This window comes from Montipora foliosa, unplaced genomic scaffold (assembly GCF_036669935.1).
Source record: "Montipora foliosa isolate CH-2021 unplaced genomic scaffold, ASM3666993v2 scaffold_401, whole genome shotgun sequence".
Taxonomy (NCBI): Eukaryota; Metazoa; Cnidaria; class Anthozoa; order Scleractinia; family Acroporidae; genus Montipora; species Montipora foliosa.
In genome coordinates this window covers 77,501-87,500 of record NW_027179703.1, presented here as the reverse complement: position 1 = coordinate 87,500, position 10,000 = coordinate 77,501, and the positions used below count along the sequence as shown (strand labels likewise).

The 10,000-nt window shown below is 39.6% G+C and overlaps 1 pseudogene; it reads left to right on the top strand.

Moving 5' to 3' along the window:
• The window catches only part of LOC137987989 (dnaJ homolog subfamily C member 13-like), a 34,266-nt pseudogene that overhangs the window by 10,536 nt on the left and 13,730 nt on the right, over nucleotides 1-10,000 (top strand).

The window sequence follows — 10,000 nt, the reverse complement described above, 5'->3', positions numbered from 1 at the left end:
CCTTTTCTCTTAAACGAGCACGGTGACCCCCACTTTTTATTTTATAAATTCAATGAGAACAATATCCGCAATAACTGAGAAAAAATTTGGCAGAAATCTATAGCTACTTTTTTGGCAAATGAAATAAATGCTACAGATAGAGACGTAACGGGCCCAGCAGAGCAAGTCCAAATTATGTTTCCTTTAAAGGATAAAAATATCAATTAATAATGCAGGGTATTTGAAGCCATTTTTTCTGGGACGTAGATGAATAAGCAATCAAAGAAAGTCGAACTCTGTGTGATATAGCACGCCGCATTGAAAAATAATCGATCTTGTTTGTTGTGCACTGAGATAACCAAAAGTCACCTAAATAACCATATTTGTCAGCATCGTGGCATGAAAACAAGCACGGTGACCCCCTCTTTTTATTACCTTTTTAACATCTCCTTGTACTGTAATGTCATCATACCAAGTTTCATCGGAAATCTATGACGGGTTCTTTTACCCGGGAATCACCTTAATTACAATTGAAACCAGTTTATCATGCTGATTTCACGCTACATACTAGATCCCGCAAAGATAGACATAACTCCCACGTAATTTCCATTCAAACAACCAGTTCCAAGACATACTACCCCTATAGCTATGTCACCTGTTGAATTTATTTGCAATTGTAAACATTAAGCGATTTTCACCAGCTAGTACATTATCTGCGTTGTTATGAATGAGCAACTGTCTGCAGAAACATTTACTTGTTTTGTTTCGTACTTGGCAAATTAAAACATAGGCGCTCGAGAGGCGCATGTGACTACTCCAGAGATGTGCAAGGGGAAAAGAAGTAGAATATTCTGTCATGTGAATAGGCGTGGCAGAATTGTGGGAATTGATTCACCACAGCTTCCATATCGATAGTTTTTCGACCATTGAAAAATTTACGTGCGATGGATCATTTTCACTGTCACCTCCAATTCTCAGATCTGTGCGGTACATCGTTTCTGAGCTCTTTGTCGAAGCGTTGAAATCACACAACTTTTACTTGCGTACATGTAGGTGGATCAAAGTGGACTTTACTTTGCCTTGAAAACGCTTACTTTTCGCTCATGAGATAAAATGTATGAACACATCTCCTAATGTACTAGTACTTGAAAGGCTCAAACTGCTTAGATTCATAGGGATAGATATTTTTTCAATCAAATACAGTGGAAGCCCGCCTAACGGCCATACATTCTCCTATAGAAAACCCTCGTTAATGCGGTCACCCGTTAATACGGCCAACGGCCACATTTTCATTCCCAAACAGTAGAGTCCTCTATAATTTCATCCTGGCGTTAACTCGGCCACTCGCGCCAAACGCCTGTGACATGTTAATTTCATTGAACTTCGTTAGTTTAATACCGCTGTAATTGAACAGCCGATTTACTTTACAAAGTACTGTCAGCAACACTCCTCCCTGTTTTCATTACAAACATGATCTTGACACTACTGTAAAATCCAGTAAGGCAAATCAGGAAGGGATAAAGTCTTTGTGCTTTCATCAAAAACACGATTGATACTTAAGTCTTTCGGTTAGGTAATTACGGCGGCTTCCATTTTTTAGAAGCGTAGTAAGCTGGGCCTGTTCTTGTTTTGATTTTAGGCTCAGAACGTACAGTACACCTAACAATTTTATGCGTTTTAAATACTGTGCGAAGTTTCAAGTATTTTATACAATTACTGTACGTACGTTCCTGTTGTTTATTAAAGAGAAAAGTTTTTCTGGAAGTGCAAATGCGATATTTGTCCTTAAGGCCCTTTTAGTCATGAATTTCACCCTACCCCCGGTAATACGGCCACCCCGTTAATACGGCCAATTTTTTTTCGGCCCGTTGATGACCGTATTAACGGGGTTCCACAGTAGCTTGGTATCATGGTGTCACCATGATAAGCTACGTAAGGTGCCAATTAGGAAATTCGAAATACTGTATTTTCGAAACGAAAGACGTCATGGAACTGGAAAATTGGAAAAAGATTTATTTTTCGGGTATCTTCAAACTCCTATAAATGACAGTTCAGAACACCTTGCTAATTTGATGATCTCACAGTGAAACCATCTATAGTTTGACAATTATGTGCTACTGCAAAGCTTTGTTTATCTCCAAAACGACGGCTTCATTAAACGCGTAAACGGGCTCAATTGGTCGGTTAGAAACAAAATACGAAAGCTACGTTAAGTAACTGTTGTAAGAATTAAAACCTCACCTCAGAACCGTATTCTTCACAGATCATCATCTGCGAACACGGGGCACCCGAACATTTCATTCGTCCTCGCGATTTATCGCAATTCATCGTACTGTTTGCAGAGTCCGAACTTTAGTACTCTTCGTATGCGGATTGGCTCCGAAGTGTATTCTATTGTTACATACTCATTTTCGGAAAGAATAACACGATGGCAATTCTCAATTTTCGAATTACCCATAATACACTTTGTTTGCCCCCCAAATTTCGCATAAATCATTGTTTTCAAATGCTCTTGGGAATATGTAGTGTCCCCAAGAGCATTTGAAAACAATGGTTTATGCAAAATTTGGGGGGCAAACAAAGTGTATTATGGGGAATTCGAAAATAGAGAATAGTGACTACGCACCATGCGCAGTAGTCACAAAAACTACCTCGTCCAAAATGTATCAACCTACTTCTGCTACTTGGTACTCCGAGTAAACCTACTTGGTATTCCGAGTAAACGCTTTACAAAAGCGTCTTGTTAGTTTGTAAATTCTCCTCACAGTTTCAATGAAATGTCAGTCAGATGGGTATTGAGAATGAAGATTATTATCAGCTTAAGAGGTGTGATCTTGTTAGAACACCAAATTCTCATGACTACCCAAAAGAGAAATCTATGGTATTAGTTAGGAGAATGAACGTTTCGATCTCAGGAATGATTGAAAGGGTTCAGCTGTTGCTATGCACCAGCACCATTTAGCTGCCATTTTTCTTTTGCCGAAACAAATACTTTAAATTGTTTTGACGTGGGTCAAACCAGTTTGAACAATTTCAAATGGCTGTCTTTCTTGGTTCTATAAGCCTTCTAGCACTTCTTTCTAAATATCTTATGATTTCTCCCGTTTTTAAACAGCAATACAGAGAATCCTTATGTAATATGAGATAATGCTACAAGAGCTGAACTGAACGAATTCCTGGAGACCGAACAACTCCGCAAAATCAAAACGGTAAATATTATTAGAATAGCATCTAGTAAGTGCCGGGACCAATGCCTGCCCCTTTGCTTCTCTTCAAATTTGGCACACCTTACGACACGCTCCAAACTGAGCTTTCTCTCTGACCACGCCAATTTTACTCTCATCTTTCCGTTTGTTTTGTAGACGTCCATGAAGCTTAGAGTTAGACATTTTAAGCTCAGGGTGTTTTTCAAGAGTTCTAGAAAGAGCCCAGGGCATTTCATGACTTCCTTTTGAGGGACCAAACAGTTTTTCTCTCCTGCTTCGTACGTGTGTTAGTAATTGTTAAAGACCGGCTATATTTATAGATGGCGCCCAGTGAATTATACCTTTGACCATGTGTAAAGGTGCTGCCAACCTTTTTTTTTTTTTTCCGGAAGTCGTATTTCACCACCTTGAAACAGTTATATGAGATTAATTCCTTGCAATTTTGCATGTAACAGGTCGTACAAATAGCGGGAAGTTGACAAAATTGGAGGTCGTTTGACTTAAGGCCGAGCTAGTGGGAGTAACGGGTCTGTCTTTGAGATGCTGTTTTGGAATTTTTAAGCCATTTGTGACTTCATCTCAGGGGCAGACCCATACCAATTACTAGCTTGGCTCAGAGAGAGACGATGATGATTTGTCACAAGTTAAGTAATTTACTTTTGCAAAGAGAGGGATTCGAGGTCAGGGACACTTCAGTCATCCACCCCACCCCACTTGCTTCCCTTGAACTTTTGCTTTAAAATCTGGTTGATTGGTACAATCAGCACAGAGACGAAGAAATTTTTTTCGGAATACATTTTGATTACAAATATCAGCGATATTACACAACATTTCTTAATCATCTTGACTTCATTTTCAAGTGATAAATGTAATGGCTGTTTCAAGTTTAAATTAAGTGGTTGTTTAAACCGTCAGCCAACGAATTAGTGTGCACGCGATGAAATGTTCTGAACAAATACTTTCACGCGAATTGAGTCTGATGAAAAGAATTTGTTGGCTGACGTTATAAACAACCACTTAATTTAAACTTGAAACAGCCATTACATTTATTGCTTGAAAATGAAGTCAAGATGACTTCGAAATGTTGTGTAATATAGCTGATTTTTGTAATCAAATCAGCACAGAAACGAAAGAATGATTTATAGCTCACTGTTTATGGTTTTGGTCTGTGTTCGTATTAATGGTCTGGACCGAGAAATCGTCCCTGCAAATTTTAAACATATTATTTTTGCATGTCCGTTTGGTAAGACTGATTTCAAGTCACTTTGTTCTTTCCAGGGTGAGTGTGACTCGTCTTTCGGCGCGCGGTTTACTTATTCAATTTTCAGCGAAGAAGTCATCGTGGGAGAAATATTTGTGAGGATTTACAATGAACAACCGTTGTTTCCTCTGGAGGTAGGGATCTCCAGGTTTATAACTTTGTGCCACGCAACAATCTGCTTCAGCTTTCTTGTGTGAAACAACCTTGCAATAGTCTTGAATAACTTCGAAACGAGGCTGGTCATTGATTGCTGCTGGTTACATTTACTGGTACATTAATGACCTAAGGATGGGTTGGTTGTTTTCTTTGCATTTACCATCTCTAATCTCTGCTTCCCCTCCCTCTGAACAGTTTTTTGAAGACTGCTTTAAGGTAATTCTCTTGACCACTAAGAAGGAAAAGAGAGGATACTGATTCGAGGCTGTTGTGTATCCAGGGAGAGATTTTCTTTAGCCACGTCAGGATTTTTTCATCATCTGATTAGTTTTCCCTGATTACCACGAATAGTGGGAATAGGCCCCGCTCGATATATCAATATTCAGGCATGGCTACGAGGATTTATGGTCAAATTTCACAGCTCAGTTCTGTTTTCTTTGTCCCACAAGTCTCAAGGGAGATTTCTAAACAAAAATTGTTTTCAAATTTAACCCTAAAGCCTCATAGCCATCAAACGTGGCCTATTACCAATTGGTTTCTGCCTCTTGTACATGTATGGTGCTCAGCTTTCCCTAGGTTATCGTAACTTTGTGTTTGCATTGTGAAATGCATGAGAACATTGGCCTAAAATTTTTCTGTAATACAAACGAAGGACGGTTGACTTGGTTACGTCACCAGTGTGCACAACAAGATGATTTACACATTCGAGCTCATTGCCATTGCGTCGTTCTGTCACCACTGACCAGAGATGAACTGACATTTTAAGGTTATCAGGAAAAGTTAGACAAATCCTTAATTTATTTCCCACAACCTTAACTCATGTTTATTGTAATGTGTAAACATTTTGTTAGTTCTTGGTGCCTTGACCTTCCAGAATTTAGGTTAAAGAATGCGCTCTGTATTTGTAAGACTAAAGGCTGGATTTCACTAGCGACAGAATGGGAGTTGGCGTTGCAAGTGGAGTCGTAAGATTGATGGAATCCCAGTCGGAAGAATCATAACAGTTCCATTTTCTTTCAATTCTGCTTACAACTCTGTCGCTTACGATTCCGTGGAAACAAGAATGTCGGGGTCGGAAGCAGAAATGGAAGAGCAAGCCAATCACAATATGCAATCCCAGGCTCTTCGATTACTGTCTGTCGCGATAAAGTGGACTGGAAGGTTGTGGAGGCTGTAAGACTTTTTCCCGTGTTAGACAAGTCTTGCAAAATTTTAAAAATAAGAACATGAAAAGAATACTTGACAGGAGATGGCCAAACAAGCTGGGCTTAAAGCAGGTCTGTGATAAAAGAAACCAGTAGTATATATGGGACTGATTTCAGGAGAACCTCTCTTAAATCAGTCCCGTACATACTAAACCAGTAAGTCTTGCAAAATATGGAGCAGAAGGAGCCCAAGAAGAAAATTCTGCTCTACGTCCACCATGTTTTTATTTCGTCTGTTTTGGCGCCAAAATTTCCACCTTGGATGGGCCTACTTCTCTGCATTGTGATTGGTTTGTTCTTCCGCTTCTGCTTCTGACTCCGACAATCTAATTTTCACTGGTCAAGTGAAGCTATGATCCTTGCAGTTATAACCATGTCTCGGACTCCTTTATTTCACTGGACTGTAAGCAATGGAATCATAAGTGGAATCGGAAGGCAGTTTGCCCTAGGTAATACGTTCTTACAACTCCGACTCTGATTCTGTCACTAGTGAAAACCAGCCTTAACTGGATCATTTTTAGGGAAAAATAAAGCAGGTTTTCGTCATACAGTAATAGACCTCAGATAATGATATTTTTTTCCTATTTTAGGCACCTATTAAATTTGCTGCTGATTTAATCAATTTTCTCGGGTCAGAAGCACAGGTGAGTCTTGAAATTGTTAATCAAGTAATACATTAATTTTGGCCCCCGCATCATCAGAGCTTTTTTGTGGTTTCCTTAACCGAGGAAAGAGTTTTCAAGGTTAGAGAAAAGTCGGGTATTTTTATTTAATACATGTCATTTGTTCCCAGTACCTTCATTCACTGATGGCTCTCACCTCAACGGAGCTGGATTTTAAGAAAAATCAGAAGAGACTAGACACAAGTACGATGGCCCTGGAGGCACTCAGAAATGTCATCAAGAACAATCCAGGTACACCGATGGGCACTTGTCAGAACAATTTGCTGTGCTATAAATCAAAGCTAAAATGGTCCGTTGTTATAAATGGGGACCTCATACTTAAAGCTTGTCGTTTTTTCACCTCATGTATATTAAGATCAGATTCTGTCGCCAAATATTCAACTAAAATGGGCTGTACATGTGTCAGGGCAGTGCAGTACATTTTGTGTTGTCTTACCAATTACGCGCCCCTACTGGCTATGCAACTTAACATGAACCCAGAAATTACTTTTAAACAACACAAATCACAGCTTCGCGCAAGAAAATGTCTGTCGAGCATACAAAAGTTAAGTTACAAATAACAGAGACAAAATTAAAAAAACATTTAGGGCTGACAGACTCCGGTCGGCTGAACAGTTTTCAGGATAGCGGTAAGGGTCCTCCACCGACAAGCAAGGCTCTCCTCCAGATTTGAACAATTACTAAATGAGGTTTCTGTGGTATCCGGAATAAACTACAATCAGTGGCAAAAGTCTTGGGACACTCACTATTTGAAGTTGGTTTTCTTACTGAGTTTGAAAAATTGCCCCCATCCCCCCAGAACAATGTTGCCAATAGTGAACATACATTTCTTTGTCTATTTCAACATTGATTTGGGGGGAGGGGGGGAGTTTTATTTTGAAGTTTTCAGTGGAATTTTGACAGTTATGCTTAGTTCCTGACGTCTGAGAGGTTTTCAGGCCCATTCTGACACTAGCGTCCCAACTACTTTTGCCACTGATTGTAGGTCAGAAGTCCGTGACTTAAACCTTACGATTCCCATGTCTGTTCCGAGTCGCTGTTTGTTAGGGTGTCTGTATTTAGGACAGGTTCTTTTGCTCTTGTGTCATCAACATAGCCAAGAAGTGTCCTGAAAAGCCATGATGGAGGTGGTTGATAAATGTGAATTCACATCACTTCCACAGGCACCGATGCGCAATGTATTGGATATTATAAGCTTATTTTCTCATTGCTAAGGATGACCCATGCAAAAGAGCTACAAAAATTTGCTCTCGAGGTAAGTTAAGTGATTTCCTGTGTGATGCAAAAGCAAACGACATATCCAGATGACAGTGTCATCATGACAACGACAACAATGATTTTGACAATGATGAATAAGGAATGACCATGATGATGTGACGATGACGTCGACGATGATAACGATGACGATGATAACAATGATGATGATGAAGATGATGACAATGATGATAACGATGACGGCGATGATGATGATTACATTGACGAGGACAATGATAATGACAACAACGTCTTCGTTGCTTTAGCTCACGTAATGATAACATATGAATGAAGGGGTAGTTTCTAAAAAAACTGTGATGCTGCGTCGGTGGGGAAGTAGTATACAAAAATTTGGTTTTATCAACGGAGTTGATAATGTAAATTGGCCACCGTACAGAGATTCTAAAAGCTGACGTTTCGAGCGTTAGCCCTTCGTCAGAGCGGATTCGCTCTGACGAAGGTGATAACATAGATGACGTTGAGTCTGCACGATATGAAAGCGACACCTTTTTGCCACAATGTTGATGATGATGAGGATGATGGTGGTGATAGCATTTATTTTCCTGCAATGGCATTTACAAAGAAAGAGCTTGTAAGGCTCTGTTTGTAATAAATGAGACACACCGCAACGACAACAACAATAATAATAATAATGACGATAACAATCACCGTAAGTGTGTCATGTTGGTCAATGTTTTGTTTTGTAGGTGATCTCAAGCACTACAGCAAACAAGAACTGTGTTTCCAGCATTGCCGATGCCAACATTCTTGGATTCCTGTTCTTAACGTTACACACGCTTCCTTCAGGTAACCCCCTTTGTTCTCAGGGCTCTGCTCCCCTACCTCACCCTAGTTCTTCTACTTGGAAAACGGCAATCAATCAATTTATTAACGTCAATACATGGAATGAGGTTACCCTACAAACCCGAGCCAGAGGCTCAGGTATAAAACACAATGGATAACCTGCTATTCTGATCCAACTTTTTAGCAATTTCTGTCATTGGCATTTCTTTGTTCTTAAAATCTAGAGATCCCTTCATCAAAACGCCATAATTATGCAAGCCTTTCCTCTAGCATGAGTTTGCTTAGAGCGCTGCTGGTTGCCATCTTGAACTTTCAACCCTTGCGGTCAGGTGACAGGCCAATGAAAAGAGCAAACTATAGAATTGAGGGCTGCACATGGCCGCGAGATGCAGAGTAGTTGGTAGTTTTTGAAGAACGAAACGTACAATAAGTTGCCCAGTATTTTGTTGTTTAGCCCAATTGGATGGCAGATTTACGATACTTTATTAGATTCTCACGATTGCTGCAAATGGTGAGTAATTTGCCTCTCAAGGTATAAAATATCAAACTTTTGAAAAGTTATTTTTCGTGCGGCCTCCTTACCAGCACACGTACATGTAAGGAAACCGCTGAGCTAACTGCCTCTCGAGGCAATTTGCTCAGTGTTTCCCACTTGTGTGGTGAGCTTTAAATTACCTTGTTATAAAGAATACATCCTTGTGCAACCGTCTATCTTCCAAGCTCCATCATCAATCTTTTTGTTCTCGAAGAAAGTTGGAAACCTCTTCCTTCATTCACTCGTTCACTCACTCACTCACTCACTCACTCATTCGTGGATTCATTCAGTCATTCATTCATTGATACGAGGCCTACTGGCAGAGTTAGAGGAGTAATTTTTATTTTTATTTTTATTTCAGATCGTCTATTAACAGTTGAAACCATGCACGCTTTGTGTTCAAACACCAAACTCGTGAAAGAAACCATGAACAAAGGCAAGATAGTAGGAAGCTTTGGGACACAACTTGATATAGGGGAATCTTCGTTGTAATAACTATAATTATTGTTGTTTTATTTAAGGTGGCTCAAACCAGTTTCAACACTTAAAAAAAACGTTCTTATTAGAAGGATTGACACTGCAACACTTTATCACGCAACAGCAATGTTGTGGTACCATATCAAACACCAATTATTGCTGAAAAAGATTCGGTCATTTTTGTAGCGTAAGAGGTTACCGTGGCAACAGGAAAACCCTGCAAACACACCCCATACATTGGCTTTAGCTGGTCATATCTCAAAAACGAACTCGGTGAAGCCCGCTTTTTATTTTTGAAATGTAATCAGCATGCCAGAATAAAACTTTCTGCAAAGTTTTGTCAAATTTTGTGGAGCAGATTCAGAGCCACCTTAAATAATTGTAAATTTAAAGTAGCTCTGAATCCGCCCCACATAATTTTTTTAAACTCTGCAGAGAGA